A 24,506-nucleotide genomic window follows, 5' to 3' on the forward strand; every position below is an offset into this window, starting at 1 on the left:
CAATTTAAATGGTAAGTCAAACTCGAGTTAGTGGGGTCTTGGCATGATTATCTTTGTCAAGACTCTACCAAAATGGATGACCTTACGGTGATCATCATATTTTATCAGACTTTGTCTCCGAAGCTGAGAAAGCCTGCGTTAGATACCTGTGCTAACAATGTGTCATCAGAGGACATTACTGTCTTTAAGGCTGGAAAGAGTTTCCTTAATTTGGAGCCATGGCCTTACTTTCTCAAGGAGTGAAGCTCATTTGACCTGTTTCCCTGCACTCTGTGTCTGGGTCTCTGACACTCCAGATGGATAGCTGTTTAGGATACTCGGCGGTCTTGCAACTCCATCCAATTTTCAAAAGGAGCCCAATGCTTTCCCAGTATACTGCCTAGCTGCCTTGCAGTCTTAATTACATATAGTTACCTAGTGCATAATTGCTGATTTCTCCTCCTCCTGTGTATCCTCGTCACCCAGGGCGATTGGTCACGTGCTGTCCTGACATAATAAAGCTAGAGCAGGATGTCATCTGACATCAGGGACAATCAGTTGCCTAGCAAGCACTAAGATACATTTATCATGGTATTGAACTGGGTTGCAGGGTAAACAGGGCGCCCAGCTGAAGACCTAGATGGTGAGATGAATGAAACTGGCGCATTATTTGAGACTTGTGCATCTGTTTGAAGGTGCAGTTAATCACAATGTTCTCGACTTCTCTATAGCTTAACTGATAAGGATGTACTAAGATGAAGATGTTAAGATGTTGTTTATAGTTTTTATTATTCCCACTAACAGTAGCGTAAACCTTCCTCCCTCAACTTATCAGATCACTCAATTGCTATTGGTGTATCATAAACTATAAGAATTGCACTGAGAAGGGGATGCCATCACTTGGCTGGCAATCACATCTTTTTATCTAGGTCCTGATGTAGGTGCTAGTGTTGTTTAGAGAGTGGTAGCAAATGAGGCATAGGATTGATGTAATGTAATGTGTATACTTGTAAAGCGCACTGTTGCCAGCCGGCGTCCTGGCGCTGTATACCGCTGGGGAACCAGTCCTGGCTTTCCCTGTGGGATGGTCCCTGCTGGGAATCCCCATGGTGGAGCCAGGCATCCCCGGCGTTGAGGGGTCCGTTGTGGAGATTAGGCAAGCTAATGCCCAGAGTTGCAGAGTGGGACCCCTGGTTAGAGTAGGCACTGACGTGAGAATTATCGAGTCCGCTGACCCTGGTCCATGACCCTGCCGCGTCGGGAATCGAACCCTGGTCCCGGGCCGACTTCTGCTTTTGGGTCTGCCGCCTCTAACCAGTGAGCCATTGAGAGATGTACCCCAGGCTGAACATGAAAACTGAGAAAACATGAAAACTGAGATTCTAATTTTTAGTAGGGTGTGGATTTTCACAATATCCATAGTACTGATTATCAAGCCTTAGAAAATCTGTTTTTTATTACTGTGCATTCGTTTGAAAATATTCAAGTTCTAATGCACTAACAGTGGACTTTTCCATCTGCAGAATATACTGAATGACCAGAGATGGCAGTGCTGCGGAAGAGAATTTGTCTGCATTGCTGAGACCCAAAAAAAAACCATGAAGCCTTTTCTCAGCACTCTGCCTTCCTTCATCAATTTAAATGGTAAGTCAAACTCGAGTTAGTGGGGTCTTGGCATGATTATCTTTGTCAAGACTCTACCAAAATGGATGACCTTACGGTGATCATCATATTTTATCAGACTTTGTCTCCGAAGCTGAGAAAGCCTGCGTTAGATACCTGTGCTAACAATGTGTCATCAGAGGACATTACTGTCTTTAAGGCTGGAAAGAGTTTCCTTAATTTGGAGCCATGGCCTTACTTTCTCAAGGAGTGAAGCTCATTTGACCTGTTTCCCTGCACTCTGTGTCTGGGTCTCTGATACTCCAGATGGATAGCTGTTTAGGATACTCGGCGGTCTTGCAACTCCATCCAATTTTCAAAAGGAGCCCAATGCTTTCCCAGTATACTGCCTAGCTGCCTTGCAGTCTTAATTACATATAGTTACCTAGTGCATAATTGCTGATTTCTCCTCCTCCTGTGTATCCTCGTCACCCAGGGCGATTGGTCACGTGCTGTCCTGACATAATAAAGCTAGAGCAGGATGTCATCTGACATCAGGGACAATCAGTTGCCTAGCAAGCACTAAGATACATTTATCATGGTATTGAACTGGGTTGCAGGGTAAACAGGGCGCCCAGCTGAAGACCTAGATGGTGAGATGAATGAAACTGGCGCATTATTTGAGACTTGTGCATCTGTTTGAAGGTGCAGTTAATCACAATGTTCTCGACTTCTCTATAGCTTAACTGATAAGGATGTACTAAGATGAAGATGTTAAGATGTTGTTTATAGTTTTTATTATTCCCACTAACAGTAGCGTAAACCTTCCTCCCTCAACTTATCAGATCACTCAATTGCTATTGGTGTATCATAAACTATAAGAATTGCACTGAGAAGGGGATGCCATCACTTGGCTGGCAATCACATCTTTTTATCTAGGTCCTGATGTAGGTGCTAGTGTTGTTTAGAGAGTGGTAGCAAATGAGGCATAGGATTGATGTAATGTAATGTGTATACTTGTAAAGCGCACTGTTGCCAGCCGGCGTCCTGGCGCTGTATACCGCTGGGGAACCAGTCCTGGCTTTCCCTGTGGGATGGTCCCTGCTGGGAATCCCCATGGTGGAGCCAGGCATCCCCGGCGTTGAGGGGTCCGTTGTGGAGATTAGGCAAGCTAATGCCCAGAGTTGCAGAGTGGGACCCCTGGTTAGAGTAGGCACTGACGTGAGAATTATCGAGTCCGCTGACCCTGGTCCATGACCCTGCCGCGTCGGGAATCGAACCCTGGTCCCGGGCCGACTTCTGCTTTTGGGTCTGCCGCCTCTAACCAGTGAGCCATTGAGAGATGTACCCCAGGCTGAACATGAAAACTGAGAAAACATGAAAACTGAGATTCTAATTTTTAGTAGGGTGTGGATTTTCACAATATCCATAGTACTGATTATCAAGCCTTAGAAAATCTGTTTTTTATTACTGTGCATTCGTTTGAAAATATTCAAGTTCTAATGCACTAACAGTGGACTTTTCCATCTGCAGAATATACTGAATGACCAGAGATGGCAGTGCTGCGGAAGAGAATTTGTCTGCATTGCTGAGACCCAAAAAAAAACCATGAAGCCTTTTCTCAGCACTCTGCCTTCCTTCATCAATTTAAATGGTAAGTCAAACTCGAGTTAGTGGGGTCTTGGCATGATTATCTTTGTCAAGACTCTACCAAAATGGATGACCTTACGGTGATCATCATATTTTATCAGACTTTGTCTCCGAAGCTGAGAAAGCCTGCGTTAGATACCTGTGCTAACAATGTGTCATCAGAGGACATTACTGTCTTTAAGGCTGGAAAGAGTTTCCTTAATTTGGAGCCATGGCCTTACTTTCTCAAGGAGTGAAGCTCATTTGACCTGTTTCCCTGCACTCTGTGTCTGGGTCTATGATACTCCAGATGGATAGCTGTTTAGGATACTCGGCGGTCTTGCAACTCCATCCAATTTTCAAAAGGAGCCCAATGCTTTCCCAGTATACTGCCAGCTGCCTCGCAGTGCTAATTACATATAGTTACCTAGTGCATAATTGCTGATGTCTCCTCCTCCTGTGTTTCCTTGTCACCGAGGGCGATTGGTCACATGCTGTCCTGACATCATAAAGCTAGAGCAGGATGTCATCTGACATGAGGGACAATCAGTTGCCTAGCAAGCACTAAGATACATTTATCGTGGTATTGAACTGGGTTGCAGGGTAAACAGGGCGCCCAGCTGAAGACCTAGAGGGTGAGATTAATGAAACTGGCGCATTATTTGAGACTTGTGCATCTGTTTGAAGGTGCAGTTAATCACAATGTTCTCGACTTCTCTATAGCTTAACTGATAAGGATGTACTAAGATGAAGATGTTAAGATGTTGTTTATAGTTTTTATTATTCCCACTAACAGTAGCGTAAACCTTCCTCCCTCAACTTATCAGATCACTCAATTGCTATTGGCCTATCATAACCTATAACAATTGCACTGAGAAGGGGATGCCGTCACTTGGCTGGCAATCACATCTTTTTATCTAGGTCCTGATGTAGGTGCTAGTGTTGTGTAGAGAGTGGTAGCAAATGAGGCATAGGATTGATGTAATGTAATGTGTATACTTGTAAAGCGCACTGTTGCCAGCCGGCGTCCTGGCGCTGTATACCGCTGGGGAACCAGTCCTGGCTTTCCCTGTGGGATGGTTCCTGCTGGGAATCCCCAAGGTTGAGCCAGGCATCCCCGGCGTTGAGGGGGCCGTTGTGGAGATTAGGCAAGCTAATGCCCAGAGTTGCAGAGTGGGACCCCTGGTTAGAGTAGGCACCCACGTGAGAATTATCGAGTCCGCTGACCCTGGTCCATGACCCTGCCGCGTCGGGAATCGAACCCTGGTCCTGGGCCGACTTCTGCTTTTGGGTCTGCCGCCTCTAACCAGTGAGCCATTGAGAGATGTACCCGAGGCTGAACATGAAAACTGAGAAAACATGAAAACTGAGATTCTAATTTTTAGTAGGGTGTGGATTTTCACAATATCCATAGTACTGATTATCAAGCCTTAGAAAATCTGTTTTTTATTACTGTGCATTCGTTTGAAAATATTCAAGTTCTAATGCACTAACAGTGGACTTTTCCATCTGCAGAATATACTGAATGACCAGAGATGGCAGTGCTGCGGAAGAGAATTTGTCTGCATTGCTGAGACCAAAAAAAAAAACAAGAAGCCATTTCCCAGCACTCTGCCTTCCTTCATCAATTTAAATGGTAAGTCAAACTCGAGTTAGTGGGGTCTTGGCATGATTATCTTTGTCAAGACTCTACCAAAATGGATGATGTTACGGTCATCATCATATTTTATCAGACTTTGTCTCCAAAGCTGAGAAAGCCTGCGTTAGATACCTGTGCTAACAATGTGTCATCAGAGGACATTACTGTCTTTAAGGCTGGAAAGAGTTTCCTTAATTTGGAGCCATGGCCTTACTTTCTCAAGGAGTGAAGCTCATTTGACCTGTTTCCCTGCACTCTGTGTGTGGGTCTCTGATACTCCAGATGGATAGCTGTTTAGGATACTCGGCGGTCTTGCAACTCCATCCAATTTTCAAAAGGAGCCCAATGCTTTCCCAGTATACTGCCTAGCTGCCTTGCAGTCCTAATTACATATAGTTACCTAGTGCATAATTGCTGATTTCTCCTCCTCCTGTGTTTCCTCGTCACCCAGGGCGATTGGTCACGTGCTGTCCTGACATCATAAAGCTAGAGCAGGATGTCATCTGACATGAGGGACAATCAGTTGCCTAGCAAGCACTAAGATACATTTATCATGGTATTGAACTGGGTTGCAGGGTAAACAGGGCGCCCAGCTGAAGACCTAGATGGTGAGATGAATGAAACTGGCGCATTATTTGAGACTTGTGCATCTGTTTGAAGGTGCAGTTAATCACAATGTTCTCGACTTCTCTATAGCTTAACTGATAAGGATGTACTAAGATGAAGATGTTAAGATGTTGTTTATAGTTTTTATTATTCCCACTAACAGTAGCGTAAACCTTCCTCCCTCAACTTATCAGATCACTCAATTGCTATTGGCGTATCATAACCTATAAGAATTGCACTGAGAAGGGGATGCCGTCACTTGGCTGGCAATCACATCTTTTTATCTAGGTCCTGATGTAGGTGCTAGTGTTGTGTAGAGAGTGGTAGCAAATGAGGCATAGGATTGATGTAATGTAATGTGTATACTTGCAAAGCGCACTGTTGCCAGACGGCGTCCTGGCGCTGTATACCGCTGGGGAACCAGTCCTGGCTTTCCCTGTGGGATGGTCCCTGCTGGGAATCCCCATGGTGGAGCCAGGCATCCCCGGCGTTGAGGGGTCCGTTGTGGAGATTAGGCAAGCTAATGCCCAGAGTTGCAGAGTGGGACCCCTGGTTAGAGTAGGCACTGACGTGAGAATTATCGAGTCCGCTGACCCTGGTCGATGACACTGCCGCGTCGGGAATCGAACCCTGGTCCCGGGCCGACTTCTGCTTTTGGGTCTGCCGCCTCTAACCAGTGAGCCATTGAGAGATGTACCCCAGGCTGAACATGAAAACTGAGAAAACATGAAAACTGAGATTCTAATTTTTAGTAGGGTGTGGATTTTCACAATATCCATAGTACTGATTATCAAGCCTTAGAAAATCTGTTTTTTATTACTGTGCATTCGTTTGAAAATATTCAAGTTCTAATGCACTAACAGTGGACTTTTCCATCTGCAGAATATACTGAATGACCAGAGATGGCAGTGCTGCGGAAGAGAATTTGTCTGCATTGCTGAGACCCAAAAAAAAACCATGAAGCCTTTTCTCAGCACTCTGCCTTCCTTCATCAATTTAAATGGTAAGTCAAACTCGAGTTAGTGGGGTCTTGGCATGATTATCTTTGTCAAGACTCTAGCAAAATGGATGACCTTACGGTGATCATCATATTTTATCAGACTTTGTCTCCGAAGCTGAGAAAGCCTGCGTTAGATACCTGTGCTAACAATGTGTCATCAGAGGACATTACTGTCTTTAAGGCTGGAAAGAGTTTCCTTAATTTGGAGCCATGGCCTTACTTTCTCAAGGAGTGAAGCTCATTTGACCTGTTTCCCTGCACTCTGCGTCTGGGTCTCTGATACTCCAGATGGATAGCTGTTTAGGATACTCGGCGGTCTTGCAACTCCATCCAATTTTCAAAAGGAGCCCAATGCTTTCCCAGTATACTGCCTAGCTGCCTTGCAGTGCTAATTACATATAGTTACCTAGTGCATAATTGCTGATGTCTCCTCCTCCTGTGTTTCCTTGTCACCGAGGGCGATTGGTCACATGCTGTCCTGACATCATAAAGCTAGAGCAGGATGTCATCTGACATGAGGGACAATCAGTTGCCTAGCAAGCACTAAGATACATTTATCGTGGTATTGAACTGGGTTGCAGGGTAAACAGGGCGCCCAGCTGAAGACCTAGAGGGTGAGATTAATGAAACTGGCGCATTATTTGAGACTTGTGCATCTGTTTGAAGGTGCAGTTAATCACAATGTTCTCGACTTCTCTATAGCTTAACTGATAAGGATGTACTAAGATGAAGATGTTAAGATGTTGTTTATAGTTTTTATTATTCCCACTAACAGTAGCGTAAACCTTCCTCCCTCAACTTATCAGATCACTCAATTGCTATTGGCGTATCATAACCTATAAGAATTGCACTGAGAAGGGGATGCCATCACTTGGCTGGCAATCACATCTTTTTATCTAGGTCCTGATGTAGGTGCTAGTGTTGTTTAGAGAGTGGTAGCAAATGAGGCATAGGATTGATGTAATGTAATGTGTATACTTGTAAAGCGCACTGTTGCCAGCCGGCGTCCTGGCGCTGTATACCGCTGGGGAACCAGTCCTGGCTTTCCCTGTGGGATGGTCCCTGCTGGGAATCCCCAAGGTGGAGCCAGGCATCCCCGGCGTTGAGGGGGCCGTTGTGGAGATTAGGCAAGCTAATGCCCAGAGTTGCAGAGTGGGACCCCTGGTTAGAGTAGGCACTGACGTGAGAATTATCGAGTCCGCTGACCCTGGTCCATGACCCTGCCCCGTCGGGAATCAAACCCTGGTCCCGGGCCGACTTCTGCTTTTGGGTCTGCCGCCTCTAACCAGTGAGCCATTGAGAGATGTACCCCAGTCGGAACATGAAAACTGAGAAAACATGAAAACTGAGATTCTAATTTTTAGTAGGGTGTGGATTTTCACAATATCCATAGTACTGATTATCAAGCCTTAGAAAATCTGTTTTTTATTGCTGTGCATTCGTTTGAAAATATTCAAGTTCTAATGCACTAACAGTGGACTTTTCCATCTGCAGAATATACTGAATGACCAGAGATGGTAGTGCTGCGGAAGAGAATTTGTCTGCATTGCTGAGACCAAAAAAAAAAAAACAAGAAGCCATTTCTCAGCACTCTGCCTTCCTTCATCAATTTAAATGGTAAGTCAAACTCGAGTTAGTGGGGTCTTGGCATGATTATCTTTGTCAAGACTCTACCAAAATGGATGATGTTACGGTGATCATCATATTTTATCAGACTTTGTCTCTGAAGCTGAGAAAGCCTGCGTTAGATACCTGTGCTAACAATGTGTCATCAGAGGACATTACTGTCTTTAAGGCTGGAAAGAGTTTCCTTAATTTGGAGCGATGGCCTTACTTTCTCAAGGAGTGAAGCTCATTTGACCTGTTTCCCTGCACTCTGTGTGTGGGTCTCTGATACTCCAGATGGATAGCTGTTTAGGATACTCGGCGGTCTTGCAACTCCATCCAATTTTCAAAAGGAGCCCAATGCTTTCCCAGTATACTGCCTAGCTGCCTTGCAGTCCTAATTACATATAGTTACCTAGTGCATAATTGCTGATTTCTCCTCCTCATGTGTTTCCTCGTCACCCAGGGCGATTGGTCACGTGCTGTCCTGACATCATAAAGCTAGAGCAGGATGTCATCTGACATGAGGGACAATCAGTTGCCTAGCAAGCACTAAGATACATTTATCATGGTATTGAACTGGGTTGCAGGGTAAACAGGGCGCCCAGCTGAAGACCTAGATGGTGAGATTAATGAAACTGGCGCATTATTTGAGACTTGTGCATCTGTTTGAAGGTGCAGTTAATCACAATGTTCTCGACTTCTCTATAGTTTAACTGATAAGGATGTACTAAGATGAAGATGTTAAGATGTTGTTTATAGTTTTTATTATTCCCACTAACAGTAGCGTAAACCTTCCTCCCTCAACTTATCAGATCACTCAATTGCTATTGGCGTATCATAACCTATAAGAATTGCACTGAGAAGGGGATGCCATCACTTGGCTGGCAATCACATCTTTTTATCTAGGTCCTGATGTAGGTGCTAGTGTTGTTTAGAGAGTGGTAGCAAATGAGGCATAGGATTGATGTAATGTAATGTGTATACTTGTAAAGCGCACTGTTGCCAGCCGGCGTCCTGGCGCTGTATACCGCTGGGGAACCAGTCCTGGCTTTCCCTGTGGGATGGTCCCTGCTGGGAATCCCCAAGGTGGAGCCAGGCATCCCCGGCGTTGAGGGGGCCGTTGTGGAGATTAGGCAAGCTAATGCCCAGAGTTGCAGAGTGGGACCCCTGGTTAGAGTAGGCACTGACGTGAGAATTATCGAGTCCGCTGACCCTGGTCCATGACCCTGCCCCGTCGGGAATCAAACCCTGGTCCCGGGCCGACTTCTGCTTTTGGGTCTGCCGCCTCTAACCAGTGAGCCATTGAGAGATGTACCCCAGTCGGAACATGAAAACTGAGAAAACATGAAAACTGAGATTCTAATTTTTAGTAGGGTGTGGATTTTCACAATATCCATAGTACTGATTATCAAGCCTTAGAAAATCTGTTTTTTATTGCTGTGCATTCGTTTGAAAATATTCAAGTTCTAATGCACTAACAGTGGACTTTTCCATCTGCAGAATATACTGAATGACCAGAGATGGCAGTGCTGCGGAAGAGAATTTGTCTGCATTGCTGAGACCAAAAAAAAAAAAACAAGAAGCCATTTCTCAGCACTCTGCCTTCCTTCATCAATTTAAATGGTAAGTCAAACTCGAGTTAGTGGGGTCTTGGCATGATTATCTTTGTCAAGACTCTACCAAAATGGATGATGTTACGGTGATCATCATATTTTATCAGACTTTGTCTCTGAAGCTGAGAAAGCCTGCGTTAGATACCTGTGCTAACAATGTGTCATCAGAGGACATTACTGTCTTTAAGGCTGGAAAGAGTTTCCTTAATTTGGAGCGATGGCCTTACTTTCTCAAGGAGTGAAGCTCATTTGACCTGTTTCCCTGCACTCTGTGTGTGGGTCTCTGATACTCCAGATGGATAGCTGTTTAGGATACTCGGCGGTCTTGCAACTCCATCCAATTTTCAAAAGGAGCCCAATGCTTTCCCAGTATACTGCCTAGCTGCCTTGCAGTCCTAATTACATATAGTTACCTAGTGCATAATTGCTGATTTCTCCTCCTCATGTGTTTCCTCGTCACCCAGGGCGATTGGTCACGTGCTGTCCTGACATCATAAAGCTAGAGCAGGATGTCATCTGACATGAGGGACAATCAGTTGCCTAGCAAGCACTAAGATACATTTATCATGGTATTGAACTGGGTTGCAGGGTAAACAGGGCGCCCAGCTGAAGACCTAGATGGTGAGATGAATGAAACTGGCGCATTATTTGAGACTTGTGCATCTGTTTGAAGGTGCAGTTAATCACAATGTTCTCGACTTCTCTATAGCTTAACTGATAAGGATGTACTAAGATGAAGATGTTAAGATGTTGCTTATAGTTTTCATTATTCCCACTAACAGTAGCGTAAACCTTCCTCCCTCAACTTATCAGATCACTCAATTGCTATTGGTGTATCATAACCTATAAGAATTGCACTGAGAAGGGGATGCCATCACTTGGCTGGCAATCACATCTTTTTATCTAGGTCCTGATGTAGGTGCTAGTGTTGTTTAGAGAGTGGTAGCAAATGAGGCATAGGATTGATGTAATGTAATGTGTATACTTGTAAAGCGCACTGTTGCCAGCCGGCGTCCTGGCACTGTATACCGCTGGGGAACCAGTCCTGGCTTTCCCTGTGGGATGGTCCCTGCTGGGAATCCCCATGGTGGAGCCAGGCATCCCCGGCGTTGAGGGGGCCGTTGTGGAGATTAGGCAAGCTAATGCCCAGAGTTGCAGAGTGGGACCCCTGGTTAGAGTAGGCACTGACGTGAGAATTATCGAGTCCGCTGACCCTGGTCCATGACCCTGCCGCGTCGGGAATCGAACCCTGGTCCTGGGCCGACTTCTGCTTTTGGATCTGCCGCCTCTAACCAGTGAGCCATTGAGAGATGTACCCCAGTCGGAACATGAAAACTGAGAAAACATGAAAACTGAGATTCTAATTTTTAGTAGGGTGTGGATTTTCACAATATCCATAGTACTGATTATCAAGCCTTAGAAAATCTGTTTTTTATTACTGTGCATTCGTTTGAAAATATTCAAGTTCTAATGCACTAACAGTGGACTTTTCCATCTGCAGAATATACTGAATGACCAGAGATGGCAGTGCTGCGGAAGAGAATTTGTCTGCATTGCTGAGACCAAAAAAAAAAAAACAAGAAGCCATTTCTCAGCACTCTGCCTTCCTTCATCAATTTAAATGGTAAGTCAAACTCGAGTTAGTGGGGTCTTGGCATGATTATCTTTGTCAAGACTCTACCAAAATGGATGATGTTACGGTGATCATCATATTTTATCAGACTTTGTCTCTGAAGCTGAGAAAGCCTGCGTTAGATACCTGTGCTAACAATGTGTCATCAGAGGACATTACTGTCTTTAAGGCTGGAAAGAGTTTCCTTAATTTGGAGCGATGGCCTTACTTTCTCAAGGAGTGAAGCTCATTTGACCTGTTTCCCTGCACTCTGTGTGTGGGTCTCTGATACTCCAGATGGATAGCTGTTTAGGATACTCAGCGGTCTTGCAACTCCATCCAATTTTCAAAAGGAGCCCAATGCTTTCCCAGTATACTGCCTAGCTGCCTTGCAGTGCTAATTACATATAGTTACCTAGTGCATAATTGCTGATGTCTCCTCCTCCTGTGTTTCCTTGTCACCGAGGGCGATTGGTCACATGCTGTCCTGACATCATAAAGCTAGAGCAGGATGTCATCTGACATGAGGGACAATCAGTTGCCTAGCAAGCACTAAGATACATTTATCATGGTGTTGAACTGGGTTGCAGGGTAAACAGGGCGCCCAGCTGAAGACCTAGATGGTGAGATGAATGAAACTGGCGCATTATTTGAGACTTGTGCATCTGTTTGAAGGTGCAGTTAATCACAATGTTCTCGACTTCTCTATAGCTTAACTGATAAGGATGTACTAAGATGAAGATGTTAAGATGTTGTTTATAGTTTTTATTATTCCCACTAACAGTAGCGTAAACCTTCCTCCCTCAACTTATCAGATCACTCAATTGCTATTGGCGTATCATAACCTATAAGAATTGCACTGAGAAGGGGATGCCATCACTTGGCTGGCAATCACATCTTTTTATCTAGGTCCTGATGTAGGTGCTAGTGTTGTTTAGAGAGTGGTAGCAAATGAGGCATAGGATTGATGTAATGTAATATGTATACTTGTAAAGCGCACTGTTGCCAGCCGGCGTCCTGGCGCTGTATACCGCTGGGGAACCAGTCCTGGCTTTCCCTGTGGGATGGTCCCTGCTGGGAATCCCCAAGGTGGAGCCAGGCATCCGCGGCGTTGAGGGGGCCGTTGTGGAGATTAGGCAAGCTAATGCCCAGAGTTGCAGAGTGGGACCCCTGGTTAGAGTAGGCACTGACGTGAGAATTATCGAGTCCGCTGACCCTGGTCCATGACCCTGCCGCGTCGGGAATCGAACCCTGGTCCTGGGCCGACTTCTGCTTTTGGGTCTGCCGCCTCTAACCAGTGAGCCATTGAGAGATGTACCCCAGGCTGAACATGAAAACTGAGAAAACATGAAAACTGAGATTCTAATTTTTAGTAGGGTGTGGATTTTCACAATATCCATAGTACTGATTATCAAGCCTTAGAAAATCTGTTTTTTATTACTGTGCATTCGTTTGAAAATATTCAAGTTCTAATGCACTAACAGTGGACTTTTCCATCTGCAGAATATACTGAATGACCAGAGATGGCAGTGCTGCGGAAGAGAATTTGTCTGCATTGCTGAGACCAAAAAAAAAACCATGAAGCCTTTTCTCAGCACTCTGCCTTCCTTCATCAATTTAAATGGTAAGTCAAACTCGAGTTAGTGGGGTCTTGGCATGATTATCTTTGTCAAGACTCTACCAAAATGGATGACCGTACGGTGATCATCATATTTTATCAGACTTTGTCTCCGAAGCTGAGAAAGCCTGCGTTAGATACCTGTGCTAACAATGTGTCATCAGAGGACATTACTGTCTTTAAGGCTGGAAAGAGTTTCCTTAATTTGGAGCCATGGCCTTACTTTCTCAAGGAGTGAAGCTCATTTGACCTGTTTCCCTGCACTCTGTGTGTGGGTCTCTGATACTCCAGATGGATAGCTGTTTAGGATACTCGGCGGTCTTGCAACTCCATCCAATTTTCAAAAGGAGCCCAATGCTTTCCCAGTATACTGCCTAGCTGCCTTGCAGTGCTAATTACATATAGTTACCTAGTGCATAATTGCTGATGTCTCCTCCTCCTGTGTTTCCTTGTCACCGAGGGCGATTGGTCACATGCTGTCCTGACATCATAAAGCTAGAGCAGGATGTCATCTGACATGAGGGACAATCAGTTGCCTAGCAAGCACTAAGATACATTTATCATGGTGTTGAACTGGGTTGCAGGGTAAACAGGGCGCCCAGCTGAAGACCTAGATGGTGAGATGAATGAAACTGGCGCATTATTTGAGACTTGTGCATCTGTTTGAAGGTGCAGTTAATCACAATGTTCTCGACTTCTCTATAGCTTAACTGATAAGGATGTACTAAGATGAAGATGTTAAGATGTTGTTTATAGTTTTTATTATTCCCACTAACAGTAGCGTAAACCTTCCTCCCTCAACTTATCAGATCACTCAATTGCTATTGGCGTATCATAACCTATAAGAATTGCACTGAGAAGGGGATGCCATCACTTGGCTGGCAATCACATCTTTTTATCTAGGTCCTGATGTAGGTGCTAGTGTTGTTTAGAGAGTGGTAGCAAATGAGGCATAGGATTGATGTAATGTAATGTGTATACTTGTAAAGCGCACTGTTGCCAGCCGGCGTCCTGGCGCTGTATACCGCTGGGGAACCAGTCCTGGCTTTCCCTGTGGGATGGTCCCTGCTGGGAATCCCCAAGGTGGAGCCAGGCATCCGCGGCGTTGAGGGGGCCGTTGTGGAGATTAGGCAAGCTAATGCCCAGAGTTGCAGAGTGGGACCCCTGGTTAGAGTAGGCACTGACGTGAGAATTATCGAGTCCGCTGACCCTGGTCCATGACCCTGCCGCGTCGGGAATCGAACCCTGGTCCTGGGCCGACTTCTGCTTTTGGGTCTGCCGCCTCTAACCAGTGAGCCATTGAGAGATGTACCCCAGGCTGAACATGAAAACTGAGAAAACATGAAAACTGAGATTCTAATTTTTAGTAGGGTGTGGATTTTCACAATATCCATAGTACTGATTATCAAGCCTTAGAAAATCTGTTTTTTATTGCTGTGCATTCGTTTGAAAATATTCAAGTTCTTATGCACTAACAGTGGACTTTTCCATCTGCAGAATATACTGAATGACCAGAGATGGCAGTGCTGCGGAAGAGAATTTGTCTGCATTGCTGAGACCCAAAAAAAAACCATGAAGCCTTTTCTCAGCACTCTGCCTTCCTTCATCAATTTAAATGGTAAGTCAAACTCGAGTTAGTGGGGTCTTGGCATGATTATCTTTGTCAAGACTCTACCAAAATGGATGACCTTACGGTGATCATCATATTTTATCAGACTTTGTCTCCGAAGCTGAGAAAGCCTGCGTTAGATACCTGTGCTAACAATGTGTCATCAGAGGACATTACTGTCTTTAAGGCTGGAAAGAGTTTCCTTAATTTGGAGCCATGGCCTTACTTTCTCAAGGAGTGAAGCTCATTTGACCTGTTTCCCTGCACTCTGTGTGTGGGTCTCTGATACTCCAGATGGATAGCTGTTTAGGATACTCGGCGGTCTTGCAACTCCATCCAATTTTCAAAAGGAGCCCAATGCTTTCCCAGTATACTGCCTAGCTGCCTTGCAGTGCTAATTACATATAGTTACCTAGTGCATAATTGCTGATGTCTCCTCCTCCTGTGTTTCCTTGTCACCGAGGGCGATTGGTCACATGCTGTCCTGACATCATAAAGCTAGAGCAGGATGTCATCTGACATGAGGGACAATCAGTTGCCTAGCAAGCACTAAGATACATTTATCATGGTGTTGAACTGGGTTGCAGGGTAAACAGGGCGCCCAGCTGAAGACCTAGATGGTGAGATGAATGAAACTGGCGCATTATTTGAGACTTGTGCATCTGTTTGAAGGTGCAGTTAATCACAATGTTCTCGACTTCTCTATAGCTTAACTGATAAGGATGTACTAAGATGAAGATGTTAAGATGTTGTTTATAGTTTTCATTATTCCCACTAACAGTAGCGTAAACCTTCCTCCCTCAACTTATCAGATCACTCAATTGCTATTGGTGTATCATAACCTATAAGAATTGCACTGAGAAGGGGATGCCATCACTTGGCTGGCAATCACATCTTTTTATCTAGGTCCTGATGTAGGTGCTAGTGTTGTTTAGAGAGTGGTAGCAAATGAGGCATAGGATTGATGTAATGTAATGTGTATACTTGTAAAGCGCACTGTTGCCAGCCGGCGTCCTGGCACTGTATACCGCTGGGGAACCAGTCCTGGCTTTCCCTGTGGGATGGTCCCTGCTGGGAATCCCCATGGTGGAGCCAGGCATCCCCGGCGTTGAGGGGGCCGTTGTGGAGATTAGGCAAGCTAATGCCCAGAGTTGCAGAGTGGGACCCCTGGTTAGAGTAGGCACTGACGTGAGAATTATCGAGTCCGCTGACCCTGGTCCATGACCCTGCCGCGTCGGGAATCGAACCCTGGTCCTGGGCCGACTTCTGCTTTTGGATCTGCCGCCTCTAACCAGTGAGCCATTGAGAGATGTACCCCAGTCGGAACATGAAAACTGAGAAAACATGAAAACTGAGATTCTAATTTTTAGTAGGGTGTGGATTTTCACAATATCCATAGTACTGATTATCAAGCCTTAGAAAATCTGTTTTTTATTACTGTGCATTCGTTTGAAAATATTCAAGTTCTAATGCACTAACAGTGGACTTTTCCATCTGCAGAATATACTGAATGACCAGAGATGGCAGTGCTGCGGAAGAGAATTTGTCTGCATTGCTGAGACCAAAAAAAAAAAAACAAGAAGCCATTTCTCAGCACTCTGCCTTCCTTCATCAATTTAAATGGTAAGTCAAACTCGAGTTAGTGGGGTCTTGGCATGATTATCTTTGTCAAGACTCTACCAAAATGGATGATGTTACGGTGATCATCATATTTTATCAGACTTTGTCTCTGAAGCTGAGAAAGCCTGCGTTAGATACCTGTGCTAACAATGTGTCATCAGAGGACATTACTGTCTTTAAGGCTGGAAAGAGTTTCCTTAATTTGGAGCGATGGCCTTACTTTCTCAAGGAGTGAAGCTCATTTGACCTGTTTCCCTGCACTCTGTGTGTGGGTCTCTGATACTCCAGATGGATAGCTGTTTAGGATACTCGGCGGTCTTGCAACTCCATCCAATTTTCAAAAGGAGCCCAATGCTTTCCCAGTATACTGCCTAGCTGCCTTGCAGTGCTAATTACATATAGTTACCTAGTGCATAATTGCTGATGTCTCCTCCTCCTGTGTTTCCTTGTCACCGAGGGCGATTGGTCACATGCTGTCCTGACATCATAAAGCTAGAGCAGGATGTCATCTGACATGAGGGACAATCAGTTGCCTAGCAAGCACTAAGATACATTTATCATGGTGTTGAACTGGGTTGCAGGGTAAACAGGGCGCCCAGCTGAAGACCTAGATGGTGAGATGAATGAAACTGGCGCATTATTTGAGACTTGTGCATCTGTTTGAAGGTGCAGTTAATCACAATGTTCTCGACTTCTCTATAGCTTAACTGATAAGGATGTACTAAGATGAAGATGTTAAGATGTTGTTTATAGTTTTTATTATTCCCACTAACAGTAGCGTAAACCTTCCTCCCTCAACTTATCAGATCACTCAATTGCTATTGGCGTATCATAACCTATAAGAATTGCACTGAGAAGGGGATGCCATCACTTGGCTGGCAATCACATCTTTTTATCTAGGTCCTGATGTAGGTGCTAGTGTTGTTTAGAGAGTGGTAGCAAATGAGGCATAGGATTGATGTAATGTAATATGTATACTTGTAAAGCGCACTGTTGCCAGCCGGCGTCCTGGCGCTGTATACCGCTGGGGAACCAGTCCTGGCTTTCCCTGTGGGATGGTCCCTGCTGGGAATCCCCAAGGTGGAGCCAGGCATCCGCGGCGTTGAGGGGGCCGTTGTGGAGATTAGGCAAGCTAATGCCCAGAGTTGCAGAGTGGGACCCCTGGTTAGAGTAGGCACTGACGTGAGAATTATCGAGTCCGCTGACCCTGGTCCATGACCCTGCCGCGTCGGGAATCGAACCCTGGTCCTGGGCCGACTTCTGCTTTTGGGTCTGCCGCCTCTAACCAGTGAGCCATTGAGAGATGTACCCCAGGCTGAACATGAAAACTGAGAAAACATGAAAACTGAGATTCTAATTTTTAGTAGGGTGTGGATTTTCACAATATCCATAGTACTGATTATCAAGCCTTAGAAAATCTGTTTTTTATTACTGTGCATTCGTTTGAAAATATTCAAGTTCTAATGCACTAACAGTGGACTTTTCCATCTGCAGAATATACTGAATGACCAGAGATGGCAGTGCTGCGGAAGAGAATTTGTCTGCATTGCTGAGACCAAAAAAAAAAAAACAAGAAGCCATTTCTCAGCACTCTGCCTTCCTTCATCAATTTAAATGGTAAGTCAAACTCGAGTTAGTGGGGTCTTGGCATGATTATCTTTGTCAAGACTCTACCAAAATGGATGATGTTACGGTGATCATCATATTTTATCAGACTTTGTCTCTGAAGCTGAGAAAGCCTGCGTTAGATACCTGTGCTAACAATGTGTCATCAGAGGACATTACTGTCTTTAAGGCTGGAAAGAGTTTCCTTAATTTGGAGCGATGGCCTTACTTTCTCAAGGAGTGAAGCTCATTTGACCTGTTTCCCTGCACTCTGTGTGTGGGTCTCTGATACTCCAGATGGATAGCTGTTTAGGATACTCGGCGGTCTTGCAACTCCATCCAATTTTCAAAAGGAGCCCAATGCTTTCCCAGTATACTGCCTAGCTGCCTTGCAGTGCTAATTACATATAGTTACCTAGTGCATAATTGCTGATGTCTCCTCCTCCTGTGTTTCCTTGTCACCGAGGGCGATTGGTCACATGCTGTCCTGACATCATAAAGCTAGAGCAGGATGTCATCTGACATGAGGGACAATCAGTTGCCTAGCAAGCACTAAGATACATTTATCATGGTGTTGAACTGGGTTGCAGGGTAAACAGGGCGCCCAGCTGAAGACCTAGATGGTGAGATGAATGAAACTGGCGCATTATTTGAGACTTGTGCATCTGTTTGAAGGTGCAGTTAATCACAATGTTCTCGACTTCTCTATAGCTTAACTGATAAGGATGTACTAAGATGAAGATGTTAAGATGTTGTTTATAGTTTTTATTATTCCCACTAACAGTAGCGTAAACCTTCCTCCCTCAACTTATCAGATCACTCAATTGCTATTGGCGTATCATAACCTATAAGAATTGCACTGAGAAGGGGATGCCATCACTTGGCTGGCAATCACATCTTTTTATCTAGGTCCTGATGTAGGTGCTAGTGTTGTTTAGAGAGTGGTAGCAAATGAGGCATAGGATTGATGTAATGTAATGTGTATACTTGTAAAGCGCACTGTTGCCAGCCGGCGTCCTGGCGCTGTATACCGCTGGGGAACCAGTCCTGGCTTTCCCTGTGGGATGGTCCCTGCTGGGAATCCCCAAGGTGGAGCCAGGCATCCGCGGCGTTGAGGGGGCCGTTGTGGAGATTAGGCAAGCTAATGCCCAGAGTTGCAGAGTGGGACCCCTGGTTAGAGTAGGCACTGACGTGAGAATTATCGAGTCCGCTGACCCTGGTCCATGACCCTGCCGCGTCGGGAATCGAACCCTGGTCCTGGGCCGACTTCTGCTTTTGGGTCTGCCGCCTCTAACCAGTGAGCCATTGAGAGATGTACCCCAGGCTGAACATGAAAACTGAGAAAACATGAAAACTGAGATTCTAATTTTTAGTAGGGTGTGGATTTTCACAATATCCATAGTACTGATTATCAAGCCTTAGAAAATCTGTTTTTTATTGCTGTGCATTCGTTTGAAAATATTCAAGTTCTTATGCACTAACAGTGGACTTTTCCATCTGCAGAATATACTGAATGACCAGAGATGGCAGTGCTGCGGAAGAGAATTTGTCTGCATTGCTGAGACCCAAAAAAAAACCATGAAGCCTTTTCTCAGCACTCTGCCTTCCTTCATCAATTTAAATGGTAAGTCAAACTCGAGTTAGTGGGGTCTTGGCATGATTATCTTTGTCAAGACTCTACCAAAATGGATGACCTTACGGTGATCATCATATTTTATCAGACTTTGTCTCCGAAGCTGAGAAAGCCTGCGTTAGATACCTGTGCTAACAATGTGTCATCAGAGGACATTACTGTCTTTAAGGCTGGAAAGAGTTTCCTTAATTTGGAGCCATGGCCTTACTTTCTCAAGGAGTGAAGCTCATTTGACCTGTTTCCCTGCACTCTGTGTGTGGGTCTCTGATACTCCAGATGGATAGCTGTTTAGGATACTCGGCGGTCTTGCAACTCCATCCAATTTTCAAAAGGAGCCCAATGCTTTCCCAGTATACTGCCTAGCTGCCTTGCAGTGCTAATTACATATAGTTACCTAGTGCATAATTGCTGATGTCTCCTCCTCCTGTGTTTCCTTGTCACCGAGGGCGATTGGTCACATGCTGTCCTGACATCATAAAGCTAGAGCAGGATGTCATCTGACATGAGGGACAATCAGTTGCCTAGCAAGCACTAAGATACATTTATCATGGTGTTGAACTGGGTTGCAGGGTAAACAGGGCGCCCAGCTGAAGACCTAGATGGTGAGATGAATGAAACTGGCGCATTATTTGAGACTTGTGCATCTGTTTGAAGGTGCAGTTAATCACAATGTTCTCGACTTCTCTATAGCTTAACTGATAAGGATGTACTAAGATGAAGATGTTAAGATGTTGTTTATAGTTTTCATTATTCCCACTAACAGTAGCGTAAACCTTCCTCCCTCAACTTATCAGATCACTCAATTGCTATTGGTGTATCATAACCTATAAGAATTGCACTGAGAAGGGGATGCCATCACTTGGCTGGCAATCACATCTTTTTATCTAGGTCCTGATGTAGGTGCTAGTGTTGTTTAGAGAGTGGTAGCAAATGAGGCATAGGATTGATGTAATGTAATGTGTATACTTGTAAAGCGCACTGTTGCCAGCCGGCGTCCTGGCACTGTATACCGCTGGGGAACCAGTCCTGGCTTTCCCTGTGGGATGGTCCCTGCTGGGAATCCCCATGGTGGAGCCAGGCATCCCCGGCGTTGAGGGGGCCGTTGTGGAGATTAGGCAAGCTAATGCCCAGAGTTGCAGAGTGGGACCCCTGGTTAGAGTAGGCACTGACGTGAGAATTATCGAGTCCGCTGACCCTGCCGCGTCGGGAATCGAACCCTGGTCCTGGGCCGACTTCTGCTTTTGGATCTGCCGCCTCTAACCAGTGAGCCATTGAGAGATGTACCCCAGTCGGAACATGAAAACTGAGAAAACATGAAAACTGAGATTCTAATTTTTAGTAGGGTGTGGATTTTCACAATATCCATAGTACTGATTATCAAGCCTTAGAAAATCTGTTTTTTATTACTGTGCATTCGTTTGAAAATATTCAAGTTCTAATGCACTAACAGTGGACTTTTCCATCTGCAGAATATACTGAATGACCAGAGATGGCAGTGCTGCGGAAGAGAATTTGTCTGCATTGCTGAGACCAAAAAAAAAAAAACAAGAAGCCATTTCTCAGCACTCTGCCTTCCTTCATCAATTTAAATGGTAAGTCAAACTCGAGTTAGTGGGGTCTTGGCATGATTATCTTTGTCAAGACTCTACCAAAATGGATGATGTTACGGTGATCATCATATTTTATCAGACTTTGTCTCTGAAGCTGAGAAAGCCTGCGTTAGATACCTGTGCTAACAATGTGTCATCAGAGGACATTACTGTCTTTAAGGCTGGAAAGAGTTTCCTTAATTTGGAGCGATGGCCTTACTTTCTCAAGGAGTGAAGCTCATTTGACCTGTTTCCCTGCACTCTGTGTGTGGGTCTCTGATACTCCAGATGGATAGCTGTTTAGGATACTCGGCGGTCTTGCAACTCCATCCAATTTTCAAAAGGAGCCCAATGCTTTCCCAGTATACTGCCTAGCTGCCTTGCAGTGCTAATTACATATAGTTACCTAGTGCATAATTGCTGATGTCTCCTCCTCCTGTGTTTCCTTGTCACCGAGGGCGATTGGTCACATGCTGTCCTGACATCATAAAGCTAGAGCAGGATGTCATCTGACATGAGGGACAATCAGTTGCCTAGCAAGCACTAAGATACATTTATCATGGTGTTGAACTGGGTTGCAGGGTAAACAGGGCGCCCAGCTGAAGACCTAGATGGTGAGATGAATGAAACTGGCGCATTATTTGAGACTTGTGCATCTGTTTGAAGGTGCAGTTAATCACAATGTTCTCGACTTCTCTATAGCTTAACTGATAAGGATGTACTAAGATGAAGATGTTAAGATGTTGTTTATAGTTTTTATTATTCCCACTAACAGTAGCGTAAACCTTCCTCCCTCAACTTATCAGATCACTCAATTGCTATTGGCGTATCATAACCTATAAGAATTGCACTGAGAAGGGGATGCCATCACTTGGCTGGCAATCACATCTTTTTATCTAGGTCCTGATGTAGGTGCTAGTGTTGTTTAGAGAGTGGTAGCAAATGAGGCATAGGATTGATGTAATGTAATATGTATACTTGTAAAGCGCACTGTTGCCAGCCGGCGTCCTGGCGCTGTATACCGCTGGGGAACCAGTCCTGGCTTTCCCTGTGGGATGGTCCCTGCTGGGAATCCCCAAGGTGGAGCCAGGCATCCGCGGCGTTGAGGGGGCCGTTGTGGAGATTAGGCAAGCTAATGCCCAGAGTTGCAGAGTGGGACCCCTGGTTAGAGTAGGCACTGACGTGAGAATTATCGAGTCCGCTGACCCTGGTCCATGACCCTGCCGCGTCGGGAATCGAACCCTGGTCCTGGGCCGACTTCTGCTTTTGGGTCTGCCGCCTCTAACCAGTGAGCCATTGAGAGATGTACCCCAGGCTGAACATGAAAACTGAGAAAACATGAAAACTGAGATTCTAATTTTTAGTAGGGTGTGGATTTTCACAATATCCATAGTACTGATTATCAAGCCTTAGAAAATCTGTTTTTTATTACTGTGCATTCGTTTGAAAATATTCAAGTTCTAATGCACTAACAGTGGACTTTTCCATCTGCAGAATATACTGAATGACCAGAGATGGCAGTGCTGCGGAAGAGAATTTGTCTGCATTGCTGAGACCAAAAAAAAAAAAACAAGAAGCCATTTCTCAGCACTCTGCCTTCCTTCATCAATTTAAATGGTAAGTCAAACTCGAGTTAGTGGGGTCTTGGCATGATTATCTTTGTCAAGACTCTACCAAAATGGATGATGTTACGGTGATCATCATATTTTATCAGACTTTGTCTCTGAAGCTGAGAAAGCCTGCGTTAGATACCTGTGCTAACAATGTGTCATCAGAGGACATTACTGTCTTTAAGGCTGGAAAGAGTTTCCTTAATTTGGAGCGATGGCCTTACTTTCTCAAGGAGTGAAGCTCATTTGACCTGTTTCCCTGCACTCTGTGTGTGGGTCTCTGATACTCCAGATGGATAGCTGTTTAGGATACTCGGCGGTCTTGCAACTCCATCCAATTTTCAAAAGGAGCCCAATGCTTTCCCAGTATACTGCCTAGCTGCCTTGCAGTGCTAATTACATATAGTTACCTAGTGCATAATTGCTGATGTCTCCTCCTCCTGTGTTTCCTTGTCACCGAGGGCGATTGGTCACATGCTGTCCTGACATCATAAAGCTAGAGCAGGATGTCATCTGACATGAGGGACAATCAGTTGCCTAGCAAGCACTAAGATACATTTATCATGGTGTTGAACTGGGTTGCAGGGTAAACAGGGCGCCCAGCTGAAGACCTAGATGGTGAGATGAATGAAACTGGCGCATTATTTGAGACTTGTGCATCTGTTTGAAGGTGCAGTTAATCACAATGTTCTCGACTTCTCTATAGCTTAACTGATAAGGATGTACTAAGATGAAGATGTTAAGATGTTGTTTATAGTTTTTATTATTCCCACTAACAGTAGCGTAAACCTTCCTCCCTCAACTTATCAGATCACTCAATTGCTATTGGCGTATCATAACCTATAAGAATTGCACTGAGAAGGGGATGCCATCACTTGGCTGGCAATCACATCTTTTTATCTAGGTCCTGATGTAGGTGCTAGTGTTGTTTAGAGAGTGGTAGCAAATGAGGCATAGGATTGATGTAATGTAATGTGTATACTTGTAAAGCGCACTGTTGCCAGCCGGCGTCCTGGCGCTGTATACCGCTGGGGAACCAGTCCTGGCTTTCCCTGTGGGATGGTCCCTGCTGGGAATCCCCAAGGTGGAGCCAGGCATCCGCGGCGTTGAGGGGGCCGTTGTGGAGATTAGGCAAGCTAATGCCCAGAGTTGCAGAGTGGGACCCCTGGTTAGAGTAGGCACTGACGTGAGAATTATCGAGTCCGCTGACCCTGGTCCATGACCCTGCCGCGTCGGGAATCGAACCCTGGTCCTGGGCCGACTTCTGCTTTTGGGTCTGCCGCCTCTAACCAGTGAGCCATTGAGAGATGTACCCCAGGCTGAACATGAAAACTGAGAAAACATGAAAACTGAGATTCTAATTTTTAGTAGGGTGTGGATTTTCACAATATCCATAGTACTGATTATCAAGCCTTAGAAAATCTGTTTTTTATTGCTGTGCATTCGTTTGAAAATATTCAAGTTCTTATGCACTAACAGTGGACTTTTCCATCTGCAGAATATACTGAATGACCAGAGATGGCAGTGCTGCGGAAGAGAATTTGTCTGCATTGCTGAGACCCAAAAAAAAACCATGAAGCCTTTTCTCAGCACTCTGCCTTCCTTCATCAATTTAAATGGTAAGTCAAACTCGAGTTAGTGGGGTCTTGGCATGATTATCTTTGTCAAGACTCTACCAAAATGGATGACCTTACGGTGATCATCATATTTTATCAGACTTTGTCTCCGAAGCTGAGAAAGCCTGCGTTAGATACCTGTGCTAACAATGTGTCATCAGAGGACATTACTGTCTTTAAGGCTGGAAAGAGTTTCCTTAATTTGGAGCCATGGCCTTACTTTCTCAAGGAGTGAAGCTCATTTGACCTGTTTCCCTGCACTCTGTGTGTGGGTCTCTGATACTCCAGATGGATAGCTGTTTAGGATACTCGGCGGTC

The sequence above is a fragment of the Lissotriton helveticus genome, chromosome 7 (assembly GCF_964261635.1).
Source record: "Lissotriton helveticus chromosome 7, aLisHel1.1, whole genome shotgun sequence".
NCBI lineage: Eukaryota > Metazoa > Chordata > Amphibia > Caudata > Salamandridae > Lissotriton > Lissotriton helveticus.